This window comes from Polypterus senegalus, chromosome 11 (assembly GCF_016835505.1).
Source record: "Polypterus senegalus isolate Bchr_013 chromosome 11, ASM1683550v1, whole genome shotgun sequence".
NCBI classification, from domain to species: Eukaryota; Metazoa; Chordata; class Cladistia; order Polypteriformes; family Polypteridae; genus Polypterus; species Polypterus senegalus.
The window spans coordinates 48,493,635-48,513,558 of record NC_053164.1 but is presented as its reverse complement, the minus strand read 5'-3'; the positions used below and the strand labels follow the sequence as shown (position 1 = coordinate 48,513,558).

The 19,924-nt window shown below is 38.8% G+C and overlaps 1 long non-coding RNA gene across 1 annotated transcript; it reads right to left on the bottom strand.

Moving 5' to 3' along the window:
* Positions 1-4,666: 4,666 nt before the first annotated feature.
* Positions 4,667-19,428, bottom strand: LOC120538638. Its single transcript, XR_005635482.1, has 3 exons — positions 19,353-19,428; positions 13,293-13,426; positions 4,667-4,928 (listed from the first exon to the last, which is right to left on the bottom strand). It is a non-coding gene; the product is annotated as an uncharacterized LOC120538638 (long non-coding RNA).
* Between the last annotated feature and the right edge of the window lie 496 nt (positions 19,429-19,924).

Genomic DNA, 19,924 nt, shown 5'->3' with positions numbered 1-19,924 from the left:
TACTTATGCTGCCCCCTATCTTTTTTAGAAGTGAACTTTTGCTGGACTGGTCAGTGTCTCCATGTTGCTGTCACAAGTCTTGTGTCCACAAGCTCCCCCAAAGATGTGCATTGGGTTAACTGGTACCTTTAAAGTGATACATGGTAACTGGGGTTGGGGGTTTAAGATTCTCTTCCGGGGATCGTTCCTGCCCAGTGCCTGATGCTGGCAGGGTAGGCTCTCTACAACCTTCTTCTAGACTGAGTTTTTTTTTGGGTAGACATTTCTCTAACATTCTTATCCTTCACATAATTTTAAAGTGTGCAGCCTCTGGTTATACCTGCTACATTCACTATATTTACTGTCACGCTTTATACATACTCCAAATACATTATATCTTGTTTTTTCTATTTTTATTACTTTTAAGTGCTCAATGTGGAATAGCTATGATAAATAAAAAAGATGGAACTCTTGACACCATATTCCTAAGGGAAAATTGCCCTGATGTTTTCTTCTTTTCTTGACTGTTTATCTGTATTAACATTGTTCTTCCTTGCAGTTTACATTTTATGTATTTTTGTTAAATATACTTTAGCCCGGGCTTGTTTTTCCCTTAGTCACAGAAAATCAAGTTTAGTTTACTATTGCATTTGTCCTTTAATTTGGGCTACAAGAAAATCAGAAAATGTGATTATGGCAAACAGCCCTCTTTACTTTATAGAATGCAACCATCAGCCTCAAAGGTGACTTATCATAACCTTAAAAGCCTTCACAGGGTGGAACTGACATGGCACGCTATATTTACAACATTCGCCCCAGACATGCAAAACCCATCTGCAATCAGTGTGCATTTTGAAGCTCCGTTTAGCTTGTCGTAACCAGACCTTCTGCCCCGACTGACTTTTTCTGAAAAAACCAGAAGCCACAAAGGCCTTCTATTTTCAGACAAAATAATATCCCTGCTTGGTTTGGCAGGAGCCTGTTATGAAGGATGTGGGTTTGAGGGGCAGAAGGACTTTCCTCCTGTGTCCAAATAAACTGTAGGAAACAGACGCAGAGTGTCATGCAGTTCAGGTTTCTCCAGGGCCCTTGAAGCTATTTTGTGAAGGAAAATCTTTGATGGATCTCTTAAAGACTTGTAGTGCCACAGAGCAAGAGAAGTAGTGATCTAAAAAGCAGAGCTTCATTTAATTAAATAGCAAGTGGAAGCTGATTTTGACGTTAGATAACCAAAAGTTCAACATGCATTGTGTGCTTGGCTACTTACTGTCTAGTGTCTTCCCAAATCCAGTTTTCCATTAGAAACCAGAAAATTCTGGGTCATTTTAATTGAAAAGTAGGCATGAATGTCCTGAATGGCCCTCTGTTTATTAGTCTTTTACTAACCCCTTACTCCAGTACTGGTCAGATAAACCACATACAGTACCTGTGTTCAAATGATACATTGGAGCACCAAAACTGCTGAATCTGCTCAGATCTGGGGCTTTTGAATTGCTTCCCAGTATCCACAACCAAACTTGTGCACTGTCTGACAGGACCTGGAGAAGATAACACCCAAGGGCCAAGAGTGCCTCCGCTAACAAAGAAAAAAAAAACAGACAGAGAGGGGGAGTACAAGAAGAGAGCATCCTAACCACTGAGGCTGCATTCCGTCTGCTGATTTTTCATGTGGTGGCTTTCACAGCAAAACTTGATATTGATTTTTTGCTGGATGGTTCCTTAATATCTCTCTATTATAAGAGTAAATCTTGAGACAAGACTATCGTCAAGAGATTGTTTCAAGTCCCATCCTCCTCTCAACTATTTTCAACCACGCCCATGGTCCTCCCACCTCTCATTCGTGTGAATGCTTTTGTCACAGACAGTTCCTGTGCTCAGTTCTTAGAAATTATTATGTTTTCCTCACTTTAAGTTCTTAATAAAAAAAGACTTATTATGTCCAAATCTAATTGAAGAATTTCAGCCTGAAGGGTTATCAACAGAAGAAATGAGTACATGGGCAATCCAAACACCAAGAAACGATGAAGTCAAATGAAATAACATGAAAATTGTCAATTGGTTACACAGCAAATTGGTTAAATTCATATCAATAGACTATGCTAAAACAGTTGGTGGTGATGGGTTCGAAAAATGAAAACATCAACTTACAATATCCCGTAGAATATCTACAACTGCTAACACCATCTGGTCTTCCACCGCATGAATGACTATTAAAAGAAGGACGTATTGTAATGTTATTGCGTAATTTATGTCTGAGTGATGGGTTATGCAATAAGACAAGATTAGTAGTATTCAAAATTGGTCGAACAATTCAGACATGTAAAATTTTAACAGGTGACAAGAAAGGTAATGTAGTACATCTTCCACAGATAACATTAAACACCAAAGAAGATCTTGATATGCCATTCATATTAAAATGTTTACAGTTTCCTGTTAGAATAGCTTTTGCTATGACAATTAACAAAGCACAGGAACAAACATTCAAAAAAGACAGCTTATTTATTAGAGAGAAAGAAACAATATTCACTCACGGGCAGTTATACGTTGCATTGTCATCATGAAAGTCCAAACACAAAACCAAAATTCAATGCGACATTGATAAAAATTTAATTCAAAAAATAGTTTTTACTGCAGTTTTATAATAAAACTATATCTTTAAAAAGTATTTGCGTGTTAATTTCAAATCCAAAAAGAACAAAACGTATAACGCAATGAATACATCTAATGCAACATGAAACATAATTTTCTTTCAATTTATTACGTTTTACTATTTTTTACTATGGTTAATTACTTGCTGTAATGTAAATTAGTTTGGTCTATTATGCATATGTAATAATTCCCTTGAAAATAACAATTTGTTTAAATTGTACATCTGCTTCCCCATACGCAAGTGGCAGACTCACGAAGTAGCTAGTGTCTAGCGCCTGCCCTTTGGGGTGGTGGACAGGTTGGGGAATGTGGTGAGCGAAGCAAGCAGGGGGCAGAACCCCCTAGTAAGCTTATTATAGAAATATTATTTGTGTCATGATTGGTTTTAGATGTGGTTATTTCGAGACAATTAAGGCACTGAGGTGGTACTGCAAACATAACTTGTTTTCCCCAGTGCAACACTTGAATTAGGGCAGTACTCACTAGTACAATGAACCAGCACTACTCATTTTTAAGCAGTTTGGGTACAGGTGGCCTTTGTTGTGTACCAGCCATGTTTTGAAGCATTCCAACATGCATCCGTTGCTCTTGTTGAATTTCTTGAAATCATAGGGCTTGAAACTCCAAGAGGGACTCAACAATTGAATGTATTGCAGCACTTGAAATGCAAAGGGGGACCGTCACACCTCTCTTGGCTTCCATCAATCTCTCTCAATCTGACAGTACCAGCACTTAAGTATGTCCCCTTCAGGCACTGCCCAGAGCAGTTACCAACAATCAACCCTGTCCATTTATGACACTAATGTCCCCTGCTGGATGTATAACATCTTGAGACAGAGAGACAGCTGACCACCAGGGCATACTTGAACCTGCTCACACCGAGTCAGCAGTTAACCAAAGTAACACTTCTGTGAGGTACAAGAGAAAATTGGACAGGACAGATAGGATATGGTTCATAAAGTAGTGAAGCAGCTATGCCAACCAATGTATTCTCATGCTCTCTTAATTACACAAATACTTGTAAAATTTATACTTTTAAACAACTGAGTTTAAACAGACAAAACTAGTCAAGGTGTTCTGCTCATTGCTTTAAATAACTAATGATTATCACCACTTACACTGTAGACTTTTTAGAGACCCATATCTTATAAATCAGGGATGTCAAACTCATCTCCTGCTGGGCCGCGGTGGTTATATGTTTTCATTCTAGCCACTTTCTCCATTATTAACTAATTACTAATTCTAATGGCACATTCTTTTTTAATTGACTTCCATTTTGATTATTTCTTGTCTTCTTTAATGAACAACTAAACAATAATGAGATGCAAAGCAAGCCAGAAGATAACCGGGCTAAAGCAGATCTCATGTGCACCTGTGTCTTTCATGCAATATCTGTCTCAATTAAATATCTGAAAAGAATAAAATAAAGATCTGAGAAATAGATAGATAGATAGATAGTTAGATAGATAGATAGATAGATAGATAGATAGATAGATAGATAGATAGATAGATAGATAGATAGATAGATAGATAGATAGATAGATAGATAGATAGATAGATAGATAGATAGATAGATACTTTATTATTTAATCCCAAGGGGAAATTCACATAATCCAGCAGCAGTATACTGATACAAAGAAACAATATTAAATTAAATAGTAATAAAAATGAAAAAAATTTAAATAAAATTAATGTTAGCATTTACTCCCCTGGGTGGAATTGAAGAGTCGCATAGTGTGGGGGAGGAACGATCTCCTCAGTCTGTCAGTGGAGCAGGACAGTGACAAAAGTCTGTCACTGAAGCTACTCCTCTGCCTGGAAATGACACTGTTAAGTGGATGCAGTGGATTATTCATGATTGACAGGAGTTTGCTTAATGCCCGTCGCTCTGCCACAGATGTTAAACTGTCCAACTTTAATCCTACAATAGAGCCTGCCTTCTTAACAAGTTTGTCCAGGCATCAGGCGTCTTTCATCTTTATGCTGCCACCCCAGCACACCACCGCGTAGAAGACGGCACTCGCCACAACCATCTGGTAGAACATCTGCAGCATCTTACTATATAGTGATCTGCTCTGGTCCACTAAACATTTGGATGGTGATCTCAGAAATAAAACAGCTTTAGAAATGACAGGTGTAGCAGAATGAAAACAGTAACCAGCCATTGAATTAAATAATGGGTTTCATTAACAGCTAAAGAGGAAAGTGGCTGGAATAAAACTGGTGGCCCTCCAGGATTGCTGGAACCCTTGAATTAGTTGATCATCTGTTGGCTCAGTTTGGGTCTCTTTATTGTTTAGCTGCCAGTTAAAAAAACAATTAAGCAAGTCAATCATAGTTAAGACATCATGACCTAAGCATTATGTTAAATTAGAAGCAGTAACTGGTTACTAATTAAAAAAGACGCTTGAATGAAAACCTGCTGCCACCACAGTCCTCCAGGATCTGAGTTTGACACCCCTGTTAAAAATATAAAATTCAGACTTTTAGGTGCTTTGATGCTAAAATAGCTGAATATGAAGTTTAGCGGAAAGCTGATCTACAATTACAAAGCTGTCACAGATTAACTGAGTGACGTTAATGAAAAAACTAAAGTCTCAGCAGCCTCCCCAAACCAAATGTGTCCACACCCAGTAGTGAATCTACACCAGGCCTCCTAAACCATGGATCTGGAAAGCACCTGTCTGCAATTTCCAAGAGGTCACTGAAAATCATCAGTTTCTGAGAGTAGTTATAAAGTTATTCATTAATTGAAGCATTGATATACTCAATTAACGGGCTACTTAAAGGAGTCCAAAGTTTGACACTTTGAATAATTCACAATGACTTGAGCTGTTAAAGCTATTAAATGCATTAATGCTGGCCTTCAGATCGTCTGAAAACAAAACTCCTCATTTGAATTCTCATACATGGCTTTTGCTCAGCAGGCAGACCGATTTTTAAAAGCTTGACAAGCAGAAGTGATACTGTAGTTCTGATTCTGTCTTTGGCATCCGAGCAGCTAGCCTCTGAATGCCAACCTGATCTCTCCGCACCCAAGAGTACAATAGGAGTAGCATCATCGCTTTTCTTAATGTCTGCAGAAGAACCTTCTTTTTCATATATAAAAAAAAAAACAAAACGATGGAGCAGAAGACATCTGTGACCAGATGTGGCAAGGGAGCAGAGCTGGGGTCTCTGTGGGCATGTCCCCAGGGTGTGATGGGAGGCCTCTGTTTACATTTCAACGGCTGTAACTCAAGTCCTGGGCTGCTGTTTATTGTCAGAAGGATACAGCGTGCTTCCTGTGGGCTCGTGAATTAGATGGGCTAGTCGAGTGATAAAAAGAGCTGCAGCTTTTCCTAGAACACTGGACTATAAAGGATAGGCCAGCACCGTGGGCCAAACAGGACATAAGATGGCTCAAAAGTCCCACGTGAATGGGGACAAAGGTGGCAGCACTTCTTTCCAGTTGAATCAAAACCACATTTTGCAAACATAATGAGATTCATTTAACATGTGTTAGCATTGCTTTCACTAAGATCTGGATGTGGTTTTATTCAACACTCATGAGGAGGTACCTCGTTCCATTTGCACATCTTTAAGTTTCTTTTTGTTCATTGAGGTGAGATCCCACAATATCATAGTGTACTGCCATAAAAGAGAACATGAGATGGACAGATAGGAAAGGCTGTATATAAGAAAGAGATAGATAGATAGATAGATAGATAGATAGATAGATAGATAGATAGATAGATAGATAGATAGATAGATAGATAGATAGATAGATAGATAGATAGATAGATAGATAGATAGATAGATAGATAGATAGATAGATAGATAGATAGATAGATAGATAGATAGATAGATAGATAGATGTGAAAGGCACTATATGATAGATGGATTCTATTTGATCCCCATAGCTTAATTCACGACACATGAAGAGTGCCACAGCTCCTAATAATGTAATGATCTTAAATAAGGGGTCATTTTATTCTGAGATGACTTTTAGTTAGCCATTGACTCCAAACAAGACAAAGAAGGAGAGAAGGATTGGTCTTGTAATTTGTTTAGTGGGACACTTAATAACTTCTAAGTGTCTTTTATGGCAATCATTAAGAAAATACTTCTTTAAGATAAACTTCTCTTGTCCCTCGGGAAAGGCGGTATAATCCGCAATGTTGTTATTGCTGCATCAATCACACAACCCAGCCTATTAAAATGACAGACCTAGAGCCAAAGCAGACGGCACTTAGTGTAAGCGGATACGTTTATTCTCATTGTTGTTTTAGTATCACCTTTGATTATCGGTAAGACTAGACTATGTGTGCTTCGCATAAATGATTATTTGTGTATTAAAAAAATGTCTTTTTTACATACATGTAGGGTGATGACCCAAGAGCGATGGACATAACCCAATAGTGGTGACCTAAGAAAACAACCGACAATAATTGAAGGAAAGCTGTTGTCTCACTGGCCATTTACCAGTTTGTGAGGACCTTCATATAAACAACAGCACAGTACATTATACAGCCATGTCAACAAGCAGAAAATTGTTGACTTTTTCAACATATTTGAACAGACTAACAGTAGTTCATAATAATTGCAGACAGTGTCTACAAATAAAGGTGATATACCTGAATAAAAACAAAAGGAAAAATGGTCTTTTCAATCATTCATGTAACAAAAATATTAATCGGTGTAATACTCTGCTTGGTAAGAAAAGAAGCACACCCTTGGTCTCAGAAGCTGGTGTTGCCCCTTCTGGTAGATGTTTTGCATAACTGCCCACCAGTCTCAGACACTGACTTGGTAAAACATTTTTGACCACTCCTCCATGCAAAACTCCTTCAGTTACAGGATGTTTGTGGGTTTTCTTGCATGTGTTGCTCGTTTTCAAACCCCACCACAGCATTTCAATGGGATTCAAATCAGGGCTTTGACTAGGATAGTCCTTAACTCTCCATGTCTTCTTGTTGTGCCATTCCTTGGTGAATTTGATCTGACTGTTTCAAAACTTTGTGCTGTGCCACATACTATGACAGGGGATGTGAAACTACTACTCATATCTTATACAGAGGAGATACTGAATGAAATTGGGAATCCAGAAGCATGGATACTATTCTTCTGTTCTGGAATGTATAATGTGGCATTAATACTGCAGGCATATTCTCTAAACTTAGTTACTGTATGTGTGCCCAGTTCCATGGGCACATTCTCTAAACCTCCTTAGGTTAATTATTACACTGATGGAGAAATATGGAAAAATATTAATCTTTCACATTTCTTTACAACAAAGAGACTTCAAAACCTGACACTGTGTGACCATGAACAGGTCACTTCACCTGCCTGTGCTCCAACAGGAAAAACAAAAGAAATGTCACCAATTGTGTCTTAGATGTTGTGAGTTGCCTTGGTTAAATGTGTCAGTCAAATACTAATGGAATAACAACCCTGTTAAAGTTGTTGCATAATTATGAATCACTGGTGGCTTAAAAGGTTGTTTGAGCCTGTTGGATGGATGCCTCTCATCATAGAAGAATGACTCCTTTGTTTTTAACCTAATTTTTTAATTAATTTATTTACTGGGATTTTTAACCTTCACAGACACTTATTTTTATAGATTTATTTATGGACTTTAGAGCACTGCACTGCTTTGGACACTGAAGTTTTGTGGGATTTTAATTAAAGCACTTTTGCACTTTTATGCGCTTACCCCTTTCTTTGTGTGAGTGTCCTCATCTGTTGGCTATTCCCTTGGGTACGTTATCAGTGGTAATGGGTGGAAAAGGCTCCCTACAGCAACTGGGAGTGCGGAGCTAACATGCACCATCACACCACTACAGTAAAGCTAGCGGTTTAGTGGAGTAGCATTATCTGTAATAGTTCTGATAGCTAGTGTTTGGCAGATATTATCTGTTACAGTACCTAGCTGACTTGTGACTGAGGATTATTTTGTCATCGTCATAAAGACCTCAAAGTCGAGACACATTTGCAAAGGCTGTTGACATATGAAGCACTCTGATTGCTGTTGCATTGAAGACATGTTTGGTGATTTCACCAACACACACAGGCAGCTCTCTTGATTGCTAGTTAGTTATGAGGTAAATTGTGGGGAAGCACCAGACAAGCAACTCTGAGCTACAAAAAGAACAATGAGCTCAGATTAACTTCAACTATTGATTCATTTTATTGGTAGCTAAAATTACTAATTTAGTTAATGCCTTATTGCTATCAGCTGTCATTGGAAGGTCAAAATGTAGTTTAGATAAATATATTAGTGTAGATGATATATTTACATGTTCTTATTTTAAATATCTAAGTTTATTACACACATTCAGTAGTAGTAGTAATAGTAGTTTTTTATTTTATTATTAGTTTAGTAGTAGTTGCATTTGATATTATTATCTTTATTAATAGTAGTAGAAGTATTTATTATTAGTACTAGTGTTAGCAATGATAGTGTAGTAGTATTAAAATTGTTTTGTTGTATCATATGTCAAAAGTGATACTGCTAGCTATATCAAGTAACAGTACATTATTTTTATAGATTAAAGAGGTTAAAGAGAGGAATTGAGCGAAAAGCAGGAATGAGTGAGAGCTAGTGCAAGACTGGGGAGTAACAGACGGACAGGAAGACAAGCCCAAGGAAGGAGCACATAGGCGACGCTTAGGAGGGAGCTGCATAGGGGGATAACAGCATTTACGAATTAGGCCTTCATTTAAAAAGGGAACAAATCAATTGGTATATCATTGCCATGAAATATCATTGAAGTCTAAATCTATGATTGCAGCAACCTTCCCACTTATCAGTTTTTTAAGACTGAAACTCATCGAGACATACTTGAGGTCATCCATGGCTCAACTATCACCAGCATCAACTCAGACCTCGCACAGAAGCTGTCATATGATGACCTCATAGATGACTTTACATTCCGAAAATGTAGACATGCTGTTGTGATATGCAAAAATGAAATGGAAGAAACCCCTAAAAGCTCCCTTTCAAGTATGGATTATTTAAAAAAAGTATTTGATTTTAAAAGTTATACTTATTTTTGTGAGGTTTGCTTATCTATTTATTTGTTGTTCAAATTAAAGCTGTGATAAGTACTATTAATGTAATTGATTCAAGTCACCAGCAGTATTAGATTTGATGCCATCATAAAAATGAGCAGCTTTTATGCCATCTTTATGAGAGCCTAGCAAAATAGCAAGTCTGCTAAAGTCTTCCTGCAGCAGCAAGCGGTCCTTCCAAGGATAGTGAGTTACCTAACAGAGTGATGTAAAGAGTGAGTGTCCATTGTTTGTCCCTTTAAAATAGGCAGTATTTACCATTCTCAAACATTATAAAAGCAATAACTAAGATGGAACGGTAAATAACACTTGCTAAGTCTGTACTGAATCAAACTTTCCCAGAAGTGTTTGCACTGCGGGTTGCACCACTCACCCTTTTGTTACAAACCTCACAAATCTCTTCAGCAAGCAAACACACACAGGGCTGCCCTTCTCTGCCGCTCACCCCATAATCCTTTGCAGGTAGCACACATCTTTGACTCTAATTTTACTTCCAAGAGCCAATGTAAGGGAACAAATCTGCTTTTTGAATGCTCTACAAGCTGGAGATGAGGGTACAGAAGACACAATATATAATGGTGCAGTCAATTGAGCATATAGAGAGTCAGGTGATCTGTCATAAGCAAATATAAGTAATCAACGCAGACCTCAGTGTTAATGTTTGCAGTGCACCATGCGATGCATGTGTCTTTGTTATATGCCATTTGGTATGGGAGTCATAAAAGCAGTGTTTGTAATACGGCATTTCCACAGATGTGGAAATCAAACACCAGCGCTGATGATGCCAGGTCCAGTAAAACAGACAGAGGTTACAGTATCTTGCCTTTTGTTTCTAACTTTGTGTTTATCCCCTCCATCTGTATTTTGTTAAAAAATATTGCCTTTGATATACTTCATGTTCATGTGGAATCCTATTACATAAGTGATCCCAATCAGATAAAATTTATAAAACTAGTAAAACTACATTAAGATTTATCTGTGTTTTAACTGTAAACCTAAGATAAGAAGTGATAGCCTACAGCTAAATGAAATTAAAAGAAAGCAAGTCAAGTAAAACCAAACTAAAGCAGGACTTCTAAGCAGCATAGCCCACAGAATTTGCCTAATTATTTTCATGAAATCATATTCTAAACAGTCTTAATAGGAAGCAGACTAATGGGTGAATGCAGATCTGCAAAGACCAGGCTCATCCGAGCCGTTCTCCCTTTGTGCAAATCACCAAGACTTACTAAAGCACCTTCAGCATCTGGTGCCATTCCAATCCTACGAGTTAACGGAGCAGAAACAGCAGCAGCGCTCAAACTCCCAAAGTCTGTTCACCTGCAGTTTCCTCCGTTATGGACCCCGCAGACTGATCTCTGGAAAGAGCAAAGCATTTTCTTGCACTCCACCCCCACCGGCGTCAGCCTTTCAGCAACTTCCAGATGTCTGCCTGGCTCACCTCCAGACCTGTGGCTGGAAGTGGTTCTGCTGTGCAATGGAAACACAAGCGACCAGATGTGCCCAGTATGACAAGCAACCCCCCCGCCCCAAAGTGTGGTTTTTGTCATATGGACAGAGGATGAATGAAAGGATAGGGCGTAACGTCTCTGCAATGTCTGACAAGATAAGGGAGTACAGCTCTCAGGTATTGTTTGTTAGTCAGTGACAAATGACGGAGAAGGCCAAAACGACAGAGAAAACAAAATCCCAAATAATCGGGTCTGCTGTCAATGGGAGAGACTAGCAGCTGAGAAAGACTGTGATCTCCACAGTCTGGATAAATGAAAAGGCTGATGTAAGCAGAACCAACTGCCAAAAACCAAAATGCCTGTGGTTACATTGTGACAGAAAAGGTACATTCAGAGTTGCACTTTCTCCTAAAATGTAATAAATGTATTGAAAATAATCTATAAAAAATACTTTGTCCTAATGCTGGGAACTCACTTGGCATACTTAGCAGAGGTACTCGGGCTTTTGGTGATACTCTTATCACTTACAGTTATAACAAGCAGATATCCATTATTGTCATCATCCCTTCATCCATTACATTTTTAACTTGCTAATCCAGTTTGTAAACGCTGAAGACAGCACCAGTTACAAGGCAGGAACCAAAACTGGATAGGCCACCAGTCCACCAGTCCATCGTAATACACATTCACTCATAAATGTGCTGTTGCTCACAGAGGGTCCAAATTAAAGTTTTGAGTAAACCTAACACAGATAAGTCTTTGGGATGTGTGAGATGAGCCACTGTACCAAAATAAAAAATGAGAAAATGTCGTGAAGCATGTGAATCTGAAAGTATGAGGCAGCAGCACTAATCACTGCGTCACCCAACTTACCACTACTGGCACTGTTTGTTGGGGAAGAGGGAGTTATCCATCCAGTGTCATGAGATGGGCTGAAATATAGGTAAGTAACAAATGTGGATCTCAGTGCTAACGTATGTAGTGTACCGTGCAATGCATGTCTCTGTTGTATGCCATTTGGTATGGGATTTGTAAAAGACTGTTAATGTTTGTGGAGCGCCATCTATTCGAATGACACACAGACAAACACACTAACACCTACCTATCCTTTTTATTAAGGTGGACTGTTGAAATCTAAATAATGAACATAGACCCCAGTGTTAACATTTGCAATGCACCATACAATGCATAAACCTCTGTTATTGGTATGGGATTCATAAAAACAGTGTTTGTAATGCTCCACCTATTGCAGGTGTGGGCAAAGTCAGTCCTGGAGGGCTGCAGTGGCTATAGGTTTTTGTTCCAACCCAGTTGCTAAATTAGAAAATAATCCTTGCCAATAATTTAATTTCATGGCTTGTTAATACTTTAACTCTGCTATGTTAGGTCATTCTCAAATCCTAGATTTTTTTGTTCCTTTCTAAGGATATCATCCAAATGATCTGAAGTTTAAAATGGATTAGTATTTCTCAGTCCTTTGCTTTTTTGACATCATTTTCCTTCCAAGTATGTAATTAAACCAACTAGTATGTGATAAATACATACAGGTGTAAATGGAAACAAGCTAAATCTGTTGTCATTTGCATCTTATTACTAATAAGGAGCCATTAAAAACCAAGAATACAGCTGTTTAAGGCTAAAGCAATAAGGGTTCAAAATCTTAACGAGCGAGTCAACTAAAATGAAGCAGAAGTGCTACTTGAGCAGTAAGTGCTTCTTATTAAGCAGTCGGGTTGGAACAAAAACCTGATGCCACTGTGGCCTTCCAGGAACGACTTTGCCCACCCCTGATCTATTGGAATGGCAGCGACATACTGTAGCAACCAGGCAGACACACGAACAAACACATGGACACTTATCTTTTTATTAAGGTGGATTAATGTAACATGTACAGTAAATAAACAGTGTAGACATCAACTTTAACGTTTGCAGTGCACCACACATTGCAAAAAATAACACTGCAATGTAAAAGCAGTGTTAATGTTTGTGATGTGCTATCTATTGGAATGACAAATGCAAGGCATTTTATTACTAAATATGTATGTGATGTGCCATTTTTTGGAATGACAGAGAGATGCAGCAACCGGACAGACACACAAGACAGACAGTTCTATTAAGGTGGATGGTTGTGACATGTGCAAATCACAGTGAAATACTCACTTGCGTCACTGCATGTGCTAATCAACATGTCCCCTCTCCAAAGTCAGGATCAGTGAGAATATTAGTGCCACCTATGCCAGCAATGGGCACACACCTGGGTGATTGTCGAACGACTCTTCAATTTACCAGCACATCTGTGGACAAATGAGTTACAAAGCGGATAAGATAAGTAAAAAGGCAGACAGTACAGGTAGACAGAGTAGCATGCAGTGAGAAACAGACAAAAGAACATACAATTAAGAACATGGAAAAAACTGATAAAAGTAAATTGAATGGAAGCATAACATGCAAAGAAAATGGGATGTGAAGAATTATGGCCACTAATTTAGCAAATAAGCTTCATTTAATTTTAGAACAGTAAGCCAGAAACTTTATCAGCAAGAACTAGCCCTGGACTAGGAGCCAGTTCATAACTTATACTGTACTTGGCCAATTTACTGTAGAATCTCCCATTAGCAAGTCTTTGGGACATAAGAAGTAAGGAGTGTTGTAGGACCAGTGTAACCGGTGATGAACAAGCATAGTAACAGGACAATGTGAAATAACAAACCCTACACATAGAGTACATGAATTAAGCTGGAATATGAACCTGACCTCTTGGAACAGTAAGAACATTAGAACAATCTAGATGAGAACATGCCATTAAGCCCAACAAAGCTTGTCAGTCCTATCCACTTATTTCTTCCAAAAAACATCAAGTCGAGTTTTGAAAGTCCCTAAAGTCTTACTGTCTACCACACTACTAGTAGCTTATTCCATATGGTAAAAAAAACTTCCTGTTTGTGTGAAATTTACTCTTAACAAGTTTCCAACTGTATCCCCGTGTTCTTGATGAACTTATTTCAAAATAACAGTCTCAATCTACTCTACTAATTCCCTTCATAATTTAAAAAAAATGAGGAGCATTGAACACTGCAGCAACTCCTAAGACAGAATCCACTGGTAAATAAATAGAGTTATTATATGTTATACCATGGGTCTCAGTTATAGTGTGTTGGTTAATCAGATGTATCAGAAGTTCTATGTGTCACACACGTGTGAGTAGGAGACAGCTAAAAGGCCTGGGTAACTGTAATACTACACTAGACCAGGGGGTGGCAGAGTGTGCTCACTGTGTCTCTCAGTTTCTTGCAGACTATTCCCGGGAAATCTCACCAGGTTCCGGCACCTCTGATGACGTCACTTCCGGTTCTGGCATACATGACATTATTTCCTTCCTCAGCCCTTAAAACCGCCATCTTACCTTCAAAGAGTCAGTTCTGTTTTGGACTCAGTCTTGTGAACATCTCCTGTTCAAATATTTCAAACACTTTTTCAGCTGGGATATAATATACGGGTGGCTGCCCCAAACCTTTATGATGTCTGGAGACTCATTCTTATTACATATGTAACTAAGAACTTTTCTGTATAGAACGTTTGAGATCACTGGCAGGGAGTGTAGTGGTTAAGGCTTTGACATTCAAACCCAGCAACTTACACTGTATGACCATAAGCGTGTCACTTCATTTGCTTTTTCTCCAATCCAAAAAAGAACCAACTGTATCTCAAATTTTGTATGCCACCATGGGTAAAGGTGTCGGTTAACTAATAATACCACTAGATCACTGGAACTGCTTACTCTTGCAACGTGCAAGACACAATTGTCCACTCACTGGGGCCCTCTTCACTCCTGCTATTTCTCCATGGGCTCAGTATTGTACACTTTTCCGATCCATTATTTTACTTTCACACAAAGAATGATGGGAATCTAGGAACAAACTTGAAGTGGATATGACAGTCTGAAAAGCATAATATATATAGCCATATTGTCCCAACTGAGTCACTCCCCCTGCTAGTGTGCCACCTTTATGTAAACATTAGTACCAGTGTGAGGAGCTACAGGTCACTTTGTACAATAAACATTAACTTTATTAATACGAAAATGTAAACATTTCTTCCCAAGGTCCAAAGACATGCTCTTATCCCAGAAGCCCTAAAAGAACCAGAATGAGGCTGATGGATGGGTTATAGCTATTTTCTTAAGTAGCAGGGTGCTGTACCGTGTTAGCCATTATGGATGCAATGAGAATACTCTACTCTATATCTATACTAATAAAAGGCAAAGCCCTCACTAACTCACTCACTCACTCACTTCACTCACTCACTCACTCACTCACTAATTCTCCAACTTCCTGTGTAGGTAGAAGGCTGAAATTTGGCAGGCTCATTCCTTACAGCTTACTTACAAAAGTTGGGCAGGTTTCATTTCGAAATTCTACGCCTAATGGTCATAACTGGAAGGTATTTTTCTCCATTAACTGTAATAAGAGTTGAGCTGGAAAGACGTGGGGGGGCGGAGTTTCGTGTGACATCATCACGCCTCCCACGTAATCACGTGAACTGACTGTCAACGCACTGCGTAGAAAACCAGGAAGACCTCCAAAAAGCGCTTCAGAAAACATGCATTATATAATTGAGAAGGCAGCGAAACAATAAGAAGCGAGCGAAAGTGACATATACTACCATATTCATGAGTGCTGCTACCTCGGAAAGAAAGCAAAGTGTAAACCTAAACTTTAAATTAAGTTCATAGACAGGCTACCGCTGGCGTTTCACATGCCCACAGGTAATGCGGGATACAAGTTTAATGAGAGGACGCAGGATATAAACGAGAGTTTTGATCATTTTGTAACTAAGTTAAAATTGTAGGTGAAGGGGTGTGCTTATGCAAATTCCGACAGACTGTGTTTGTAGGGGATTGACAGTTAAGGCGGGTGGGGAGTCACGTCATCATCTCCCCTCCCATTCATCTCATTTCGCTCTGAGCTGAGCTCTGCGCTAACGCCGTCTTCCGAAGCAACTTCGTCAGACTGCCACCAAATACTCACAGAAAAATCCACAAGTTAATACACACGCTGTCTCTAGAGTTTCTCCACACTGAATCCTCCAGGCACTACTTACAAAAGGTCACATTGACAATCGTGTTACGTTATTTTTAAAATCTTTCCTTTTCTTAGCACAAGCACAGCTGAGAAGCTTCGATGCATGTGCTCCATAACGCTGCTAAAAATAATGCATTTAATCACACTTTGCATTACAAGCAAAGGGAGCTTTTGTCAATGCATGATTTCCTGGTACACGATTACATTGATCAGCATCCCGATTCATTTTACCCTCGCACCACCTTAGTTTGAGAAGAAGTATGAAAAAATATGAGGTTAACACAGAAAAACAGATCACCAATTCAAGCTTTATGAATAATCGATTCGCCATCAATAATTGTTTTGGTAAAGCCATCCTCCTTCCATTTTATAATGTTTCCGCTACTAGCCATGATTAAATGAACGGTAAAAAAGGAAGAGCAAAGCGAGGGTGACTTATTTAGGCAGGCATATATATGACAGCAACACTCATGACAATGTCAATCATGTTACGTTATTATTAAAATGTTTCCTTTTCTTTTCATTACTTCTTTAACACACTACTCTCCGCTATGTAGGCGCTGGTATTTTGCTATATATATATATGAATGACCTCCAAAGAGCTGAGACTTTTGATATCATGAACGTTTCTGCAAAAACTGGGGTCTCCTGCCCAGCAAAAGTCGAGCAGTCAGCGCGCGTGCATAGCTGTGCCGGCCTTTGAGACGCTGACTGCGCTTCTGCCTTAAGTCAAAGTGAGCACTTTTCATTTTTTTCATCCTCCCCCTGCGCTATAGCCCAGACAAGTGCAAACACAGGACCCCTTTTCTACACCACGGCAAAATAATATTAAGGCGATTCACACTTTCTTTTGCACGTATACGATTATCAGGTCCTCAGCTCGGATTATGAAGACATGCACAGGAGTGGAGGACTGACAGTGCCATCACAGCCGATTAATGGCGGGGACGTCTCTCCAGTCTACACAAGACCCACCGCGACTGTCCCCAAAAGGCGATCATAACGCCAGCGAACACATCGCTCTATACTATATAAAAGAAAAAGGCAACTTTCCTTTCTTTACACCTTTTTTCCTTTTATCCCAAACCAAAGCCTTTCTCTCTTAACCCTGCAGAGGACACAAAACTAATTTTCTTTAAATGCCGGTAAGGCACATTACCAGAGGCACAAATTTGAACGTTCACATAGAAAATGTAATTTCAATGTACCTGTACTTCTTAAAACGTTAATGTTTTACTGTTTAATAACTTATAGACTATAATTTATTATTTTTCCCTTGCACTCAGTGACCAAATCTATACACACACATATAGACACATACAAACATACACAGATATATATAATTTGTGTGTGTGTATGTATGTGTGTGTATATATGATGATATATATATATGTGTGTGTATATGTAGATATGTATATAGATATGTAGATATGAAGATATGTATGTGTATATATATGTATATATATATGTATGTATGTATGTGTGTGTGTGTGTGTGTGTGTGTTTGTGTGTGTGTGTGTGTGTGTATATATGACAGCAGCAATCCAAGCTGTGAGAAAACAGTACAAAGGAGGCGTGTCAGACATCGTGGTACAGTTTCTGATGCAGCTACCGAAAACAACTTTGTGACGCTGCCGCCAAATACACAAAACAATTACTTTGACAATCATGTTACATTATTTTTAAAATGTTTCCTTTTCTTAACTTCTTTAACACATGACATCGCTGCGAAGCGCGGGTATTTTGCTATATATATATATATCACAGCGACACTCATAACAGTGACAAAACAATTACATTGACAATCATGTTACGTTATTTTCAAAATGTTTCCTTTTCTTTCTCTTTCCTTCTTTAACACACTACTTCTCCGCTGCCAAGCGCGGGTATATATATATATATATATATAGATAGATAGAGATATATATATATAGATAGATATGAGAACAACACTCATATCAATGACAAAACAATTACATTAACAACCATGTTATGTTATTTTTAAAATTTTTCCTTTTTCTTTTTCGTACCTTCTTTAACACACTACTTCTCCGCTGCGAAGCGCGGGTATTCTGCTAGTATATATATAAAATCCTAAGCCTAAAAGTGCAACGATTTTGTGCAATGATTTTATGTCACTTTTTTTGTCACACTTTAAATTGGGATTATTTTAAAACCTACATATGTATGTTTGGTATCACTCTTTTCAGAATTTATCAAACTTTAATGTGAGGTTGTCAGATTTTTATTCTGTTTTTAAATTATAAACTAAAAAATATCAAGAACTCATTTCCCGCGAGACAAGACTTAGTGCCAAAATATTTAACTACGCCCAGGGCCGGAAATAAAAGACAGAGTAGGACAGCTGCTGCACAGGCTTTTAAATGTTCAAAGCGCCACACGAGATGCAGATCACGTGGGACGGCAGCAGCAGCAAGCCAGCAGCTGATCGAGCAAAGAGGATTCGTTTTCTGTTGTATCACTATTTAAGAGGGGGTTTCGAAGGAGCAATCGCATCTCCTTGGGGGGCGTTCATCCACCCTCTTAACAACACGAGCGGCAGAGACGCAAAATGGCTGGCACTGAACACAGGCCGGGGTTGGCGAGCAAAGCGAGCAAGGGTGAACCCCCCAGCTTTCTTATAAATCAAGAACATTAAACGAGGCTTTACCTGCACACTCATTACATCAAACATCAGTGACAGACATTTGGGCACCTAACCCCTGGAAAATACTGTGCTATGAAGTGTCACATTTTATACTTTTTCTAGGTGCATTTTATTTCACAGCACTATTTTAAACTATGCACCTCCACTACTCCCATAAGCTTCTTCAATATTTACAATATACTTTATTATAAAGGACCAAAGTAGCACTGACCACTGCCATCAGATCAAACTGCAGCAGCTCCTTGCACTTTATCTGTGGTCCAGTACACCTATGAGTCCACTGTGCACAGATAAAGGGAACGTTGAACACACAACTTGACTTTGGCTGAGGTCAGTCAGTAGGGATGACATTACCCAGGCCTTTTTAAAGGTTCCACATACAGAGCAGGAGCCAAATGAACCATAATGTGTCACGGGTGGCTTTGAGTATCTTTGGAGAAAGGTAGTGTAGAAAAAACAGGAGTCACTTACTGGTCATTCTTGTCTGGCCCCGCTTCGGTCTTAAGGCCATTGCAGTTGGAATAAGCTGCAGCTCTCATGAGTCTGACTGGGTTGAAGAAGAAGAAAAAAAAAAAAAAGTTGAATAAATATGTCATTAATGCAGTTCAGCTATAGTGTGATTAATAATGCATATCTTCAAACTCCATATACTGACCAGATTTGGTCAGATAACAAAAGGAAGAAAGATGAGGAGGGGAAAAAAAATCAGTGACAGATGGACAGCATCATAAAAACATACAAAAGAGGCAAAATGGATCACTTGGGCTTTTAAAGTTTAAATTTAAACCTAATGAGGCTACTGTAAGGAAAAGTCAATGACTCGTAACTGATAGAGGCAACAAACTGTTAAAACAAGAAGAATAAAACTGAAGCATGAACAAAACGTGAAGGGAATTACGTAAAATATTCATTCTTAAAGGGCTACATACTGGTTAGCACTGCCGCCTCACCGTTCCAGACTTGTGGGTTCAAATCTGTGTGCTTCCCCTCACCACACTCCCCCACCCCCACTCAAATCCCAAAAGCACCAATGTGTGGTTACT